The sequence below is a fragment of the Myotis nattereri genome (genome assembly GCF_964212035.1).
Source record: "Myotis nattereri genome assembly, chromosome: 1".
NCBI classification, from domain to species: Eukaryota; Metazoa; Chordata; class Mammalia; order Chiroptera; family Vespertilionidae; genus Myotis; species Myotis nattereri.
In genome coordinates, this window is record NC_138075.1 from 79,476,774 (window position 1) to 79,483,257 (window position 6,484).

General features: G+C 48.7%; 1 pseudogene across 1 annotated transcript; it reads right to left on the bottom strand.

Moving 5' to 3' along the window:
- Positions 1 to 536: 536 nt before the first annotated feature.
- LOC308533036 (granzyme H-like) lies at positions 537 to 3,786 on the bottom strand (annotated as a pseudogene). The gene is made up of 5 exons: positions 3,598 to 3,786; positions 2,408 to 2,555; positions 1,788 to 1,923; positions 1,346 to 1,603; positions 537 to 713 (listed from the first exon to the last, which is right to left on the bottom strand). The product of its transcript is annotated as a granzyme H-like (transcript).
- Positions 3,787 to 6,484: the final 2,698 nt, after the last annotated feature.

The following is a 6,484-nucleotide window of genomic DNA, read 5'->3' on the forward strand; positions in this document are numbered from 1 at the left end:
GAGAGAAATTCAGCCCAGGAGGGAATGAGGAGCTTCTCAGAACTTCCCTCCCTCCTCCACCCCTGTCTCTCCTCACCAGCCCCCAGATCCCAAAACCTGCCACCCCCTGGTTGCTAGAGAACAATGTCCTGCTCCTGAGCTGCAGCCCAGGCTGTGCCTGCTTGGTGCCCAGCACCCAGGGTGCTAGTCCTTTCCTCTCAGCACGAAACACAGAGGTAGAAGTAAGACCTTCACACTGAGCCCAGGACCTGAGAGATTCATGTTTTCTCCTGAAGGTGCTCCTCTCTGCCCTGGCAGAAGGGCCGGCCCTGCGGGTACAGATGTGGCCAAGAAGGAGCTGGGAATAGCTTTGCATGAGGTTTGGGGGGTTGTGGGGGAAGGGGAAGAGGAAGAAGTAGAACAGAGAAGAATTGTGCTATTGGCCTTCTGAGCACAGAGCTAATGCCTGTGAATGAGGGTCAAAGAATAAACAGATCATCTGGGAGACATTTATTTGGTTGCTAGCACCCCCTCCCTCCCTGCAGTGTGATCCTGGATTAGCTCCAGAGAAGATGGTCTGGGTCCTGCAGTTGAAGGCTTTCCATGGTTTCCTTTATCCAAGGAAGGAAACTGGCGACTTTGGTGTAGACCCCTGGGGGTTTCCCATACTTGTTTCCGTAGGAGACAATTCCCTGGATCTTATTTTCACACAGGAGAGGCCCCCCGGAGTCCCCCTGTGGACAGAGAGAAGGAAGGACTGAGTAACTTCTCCTGGCCCTGCCCTCTACCCCTCATCCTCAAGTCCCTCTCAGAGAAGGCTGCCTTGCATGGTGTTCACTTGGGAGATAAGCAGGCAGGCAGGTCCCTGTGGTCCCCTGAGCCTGGACATTGTCACTGCTTCACTTCACCCCCAGTGGTGGCTCCCTCTGCTCCCCCAGGTCCCTGATCCTCTGGCTATGAAGGTGCTGCAGGACTGTGGCTGCAGCTACTGTGTAAGGACCCGAGAGCAGGCAGGTGGGCTGACACTTAGCATGGAGAAGGAGCCCATTAACCAAGGAGGAGCCCCTTACCTTGGAAGCCACCAGGTAAAACTACTGCCCACCCAGGGAATAGTTATCTAACTGCTGTGTCCCGGCTTGGGCCAGTATTACAGATTCACCATCTGGAGGAGCACCATATTTAGAGTGACCAGAGGTCCTTGTAGCCTCTTATAGGGCCTATTCCTCTTAGCTCTGGCGGCTCTCCTCTTTTCCTCTTGGGGAGAAAGATCATAGCCTAGAGGGTGAAGTATTCCGCCCCTCAGGTCCCAGTCTGTATCCAGACATCCCTCTTCCCATAGCCAAGCTAAGCAGCTGTTCAGTATCACCTTAAAGGAAGACTTCTTTTTTGTTGGGTCCCCCACACAGAGTTGAATGGTCCTGTTGTAATTACGGCGTGAGTGTTCACACTCCTCATCCTTCTGCAGGGTCAGCTCTACCTCCTGCAGAGTGTCTGAGCCAGGGCCGCTCAGTGTGACCTGCCCCCAGCCGGCCACAGTGCACTTCTGTCCTGGCCTCGGCAGGTCCTTGCCCTTGGGCAGTGGGAGGGGCTTCACAGCATCAGTTTGCATGATGTTTCTCTTTAGCTGGTGGGGAAGAGGCAAGGGAGCCCAGGTCAGCCAGTGCCTCTGGGCCTGGAAACCATGATGGGACCCCTGAGTTACTGGGACTAGTCAGGTGACTGCAGTGGGAGGAGGGAAGGGACAGGTCACAGTCCGAAGAGAAACAATGAGATCTCAGAACTGCAAATGCAGCAGGAGGTTTCCTCACCTGCAGTAACATGATGTCATTGGAGCGTTTACTCTCATCGTAGTCTGGGTGTGGGAAGGCTGTTTTCATTGGGATCTTCTGCTGGGTCTTCTCCCGCTTTTCGATGTTGTGGGCACCCAGGGTGACTGTGATTGAGCTGCACAGAGAACAGAGTGGGTGAGTTTGGAGAGAGATCTATCCCAGGGATTATGAATGGCAGGTGATAGCTGGTGCAGGGCATAGGGCCAGGGACTTGGTGGTTCTGCTTCTCAATGACACTGAGGTCAGGGAGCTGGGAGCTCTCTGTTGCCCTCAGGAAATGTTATGAAATTACTTGCATTTGCATTTTGACCCTAATGCATGTGTTTCATAGTCCACCGCTGCTTTATTTGGCCAGTGTGGTTGTTCTCTTCTCAATTGTGTTCCTTGCTGTCACCTCTGACCCTCTGAGCCCAAAGCTTACCTGTCCTATTTCTTAGGCTCTCATTGCCCGGTCATGTTCTCTGATGGCTCCTCTGATGAGGTCTCATGGGCTTGAGTTACCAGGAGGCTGGGGAGCTGCCCTGGGCTGCAGCTCCTGGGATGAAGGGCAGGGTCCCTCTAGGGGTCTCAGGAGGTGTAACCTGGCTGCATTCCCTTACCGTCCATTGCAGTGAGCAGCTGTTAGAACAAAGTTGTCTCCCACAAGGACACCGCCACACCTGGACTTTTTCTCCTCATCTCGAATGTGAAGGAAGGCCATGTAGGGTCTGGAGTGGGGCTTGGCTTCATGTCCCCCGATGATCTCCCCTGAAGGAAAATTCTGTTGTACTTTTGTGGTGCCCCCCACGCCTCCCCTCCCCTGCCAGTGCACCAGGCAGGCATTGGCTTGATGACTCATATGGCTGGCCACTTGGGAGCCTAGGGTGGCGTAGAGCTGGGAGTAGGAGTGAGTAGGTAGTGAGGGGCCTCCACTTTCGCATCTGGAGAGGGAACAGAAGCAGGCTGAGACTGTGACTTTGCCTGCCACACAGTTGGTGAGAATACAGGTCTCAGGAGCAGGGAAGGCCTGGAGGCTCCTGAAAATTCCTCTCCTGACTTCGCTTGGTGTTGGGTGAGCTTCTGAGGCCCCTGTGGTGCTGTGGTGTCTACACCAGTGTGCTTTGCAGTGTCCAGGACTTAAGTTTAGGGATCTAGATGCTGACACATGAGGAGTTCCCGGTAAGTGTTTGTGGCTGCTAGGAGGGATGGCTCCCAATGGGCCTCTGGAGGAGGGTTGGTAAGGCCAGTGCTGTGCGATTCTGGAAAGCAGAGAAGTTTGGGGCTGTCAACCTCACTGGCTCATCCTTTAAGGAGAGGACCTGCTAAAGGCCTGGGGATAAAAACAGAGCTGGAGAAAGGGACTGAGGGGCCTTGAGATGGAGCAGAGGCAACAGCAGTCTTCTGGGGACAGTGACCCCACCAACTGTGGGGTCTGCTGAGCTCTGGGCTTCTCTCCTAAGCAGACCCAGAGGACAGCCCCTGTCTCATCACACACATGGAAGCCAGGACTGCTCTGCCCTCTGCAGTTTCCCAACCTCTGCCATGCACTTCTAGGAAGTTCCACGCTCCACCTGGCACAGGTAGGGCCTGGGGAGGGAATTGTGCCCCCCAGCTTTTCTTGAGAATAGGCTTCTGTCCTGTCATTTCTGTGTGTCGTTCATCCGGCATCATGTGTGGGTCTGAGATGGGATGGGAGCTGGGGTTCAGAACATTGCTGTTGGAGAGCTGGGTCAGTGATGTGCAGAAGGGCCAGGAGGTCTGTGCTAATGTGGGATGGGTTGGGCCTGTGAGGGTGGGGATGGCCACTCACCTGCCTCTGCCGAGGGGAGTAGGAAATAGGCCAGCAGGAGCACGAGCAGGGTTGGCTGCATCTTCCCAGGAAGACTGCTCAGGTCGGAGCTGCTGGTGTTTCTCTGTGCTCTGTTTTCACGTCCAGAAGAGGAAGAAGTGTCGGTGGGCTCTGTGACCTGAGTCCCCCTCTGGTTTTATAGTGCTTCATCCCAGGAGGCTTTCTATGAAGCATCCCCGCCCCCACACCTCCTGCCTGATGATGGTCTCTGGGTGGTTGTGTGAGAAGTATGCAGTGACCACATCAGTACCCACAGCTGATGACTCAGAGCAGACCCTAAGCAGACTCCAGCCCCAAACAGGAACCCAAGGGTTCAAGGTGGGGCCTGTGGCATGTGGTATTGATCAGTGGAGGTACTGGAGCCCAGAAACCTGAGTCCCTATTCATAGAATTCCCAGTGCCTCATCTCCATGCTACTAAGTCCATAAGGGTAATTTCTTTCACACATGTGTTTAGGCCCTTCTCTGTCCAATGGCCAAACATAGTGGAGATGTGTCTCCTTCCTTTATAGCAGCGATTTTCAACTTTTTTCATCTCATGGCACATGAACTAATTACTAACATTCTGTGGCACACCAAATATATATTTTTTGCAGAGTTCACAAAAAAATAGTTTTACTTTTGATTGATTTAAAAGAAGTAATTAAATATCCTTTTTGCTCCAACTTGACTTAAAAAAAAATATCAGGTGCCTATCCTTGTATATAAGAATTTCTGGTACCAAAAATTAACTAATCACACACAACCATATTAGCAATGTGACCAATAAAATGCAACCTTATTATATGGCACATATGTTTATAGGGCAAGACAGGGCATTCACACCAGATAACTATTGTGTTGACTGTTGTCATTTTTAAAAATACATATTTTTTATTGATTTCAGAGAGGAGGAAAAGGAAGAGAGAAATGAAACATCAATGATGAGAAAGAATCATTGATCAGCTGCCTCTTGCAGGCCCCACACTAGGGATTGAGCTTGCAAACTGGGCATGTGCCCTGACCAGGAATTGAGCCATGACCTGGTTCATAGGTCAACACTCAACCACTGAGCCATGCCAGCTAGTCTGTTGACATCTTTTTATTTGATGACTTAAGAGAATATAGGTTAGTGACCCTGACTAAGTAGCCTGGTATTGCATGTTTTAAAAGTTCTTGTGGGATACTGGTTGAAAATCGCTGCTTTAGAAAGAGCTGAGCATCTGATGGGGGAGACAGAAACATAAGAGAGCAGAGTACTGAGTGGGAAAGGCCATGGTAGAGTGATGCAAGGGGAGGAATAGAATATCACCACCATCTACTACACTGACATAGCAATCCATTCATCATCACAGTTTCCTCCCGAGGGGTTTTATTTACAAATGCTCCATCTGTCTTGTCAACATTTTAAACAAAAGTACTGTCCTTGACATATATTGGCCTAGGGAATCATTGTCGCCCTTGTAATTGAACCACTGATTGGCTTAGCCTCTAGGTCAACCTTACTTTGCATTGGCTGGGTTCAGTCCCACCCAAACCACATGAACTAGGAGTGGAAAGGGCTGTTTCCCCGAGGGAAGTTCAGGTTACTAAATTGTCCATATCAAATGAAGTGAGAAAGCGTGCTTGTCAACCAAAGATCAATAATTGTCATTTCAGTATCCTCTGTGCTCTGTGCAGAGCCACACTTCTGCTAGAGCAGGCTTGGCACACAATAGGCTCACACTTGCTAAGCAAATTATGCTGATGAGCTCACTACACAGTGAAGGACTGTTGCTTCTAAACAGCCTTGGCCCAATTCTGTTCAAAGGTCAACTAAGCTTCTCCGAGTGCTTAGCATCTGGTAATTTAAATGTCCACCTTTACGTTTTCTGTTTTTTACAATTTTTCTATGAGGAATATTATGTATCAAAATACATAAGTTCAGTGTAAACATCTTCCTTGTCATACCACCTACACTCCAAAGCTCTCCTTGTTTAAGTCAGCCTGCCTCGTAGTAAACATTTACAAAATAAAGAACCTTCCTGATGACAGTGGTAAATATCCTCATTAAAGAAAGTTGGCCTTGCGTCCTGCAGAGAGCACAGGTGTCTATTAAGGCAGCTTAGGCAGCAGCCTCTGGTCATGTCCTTGTTTCTTCTTTTGTCCAGCTCCAATTTTGGCATTTTTCTGCTGAGACTGAATCTTCTGTTTCTACTGTCTCAGACCTTAGTTGAAAACCTGAAACTGCTTTTCTACAGAACTGTTAATCAGCAAAAATAAAGTGGCTACAGGATCCCTCATTTTATGCTGTGACTTTTTGGGCTTCATGCAAAGACAGTTCTGTGTTGATGTACAGTTGACTCTAATTTGGACATATGAAAATCAGTCCATTCTTGTCATAAATCTTTTTTTACAATTATAATTATATTGATGTTTATATTGTATAAAATGACTCATTTAATAAAGCGATACTTTGATTTAAATAATAGGAAAATTTGGAAAGTAGAAAAGTCTCTGTTGTTCTCTATATTCCACAAATGAGTGAAATCATGAGGTATTTATCTTTCTCTGACTGGCTTATTTCACTTAGCATAATGCTCTCCAGTTCCATCCATGCTGTTGCAAAAGGCAAGAGTTCCTTCTTTTTTACCGCAGTGTAGTATTCCATTGTGTAGATGTACCACAGTTTTCTAATCCACTCATCTGCTGATGGGCACTTAGGTTGTTTTCAAATCTTAGCTATGGTGAATTGTGCTGCTATGAACATAGGAGTGCATATATCCTTTCTGATTGGTGTTTCTGGCTTTTTGGGATATATTCTTAGAAGTGGGATCACTGGGTCAAATGGGAGTTCCATTTTTAGTTTTTTGAGGAAGCTCTATACTGTT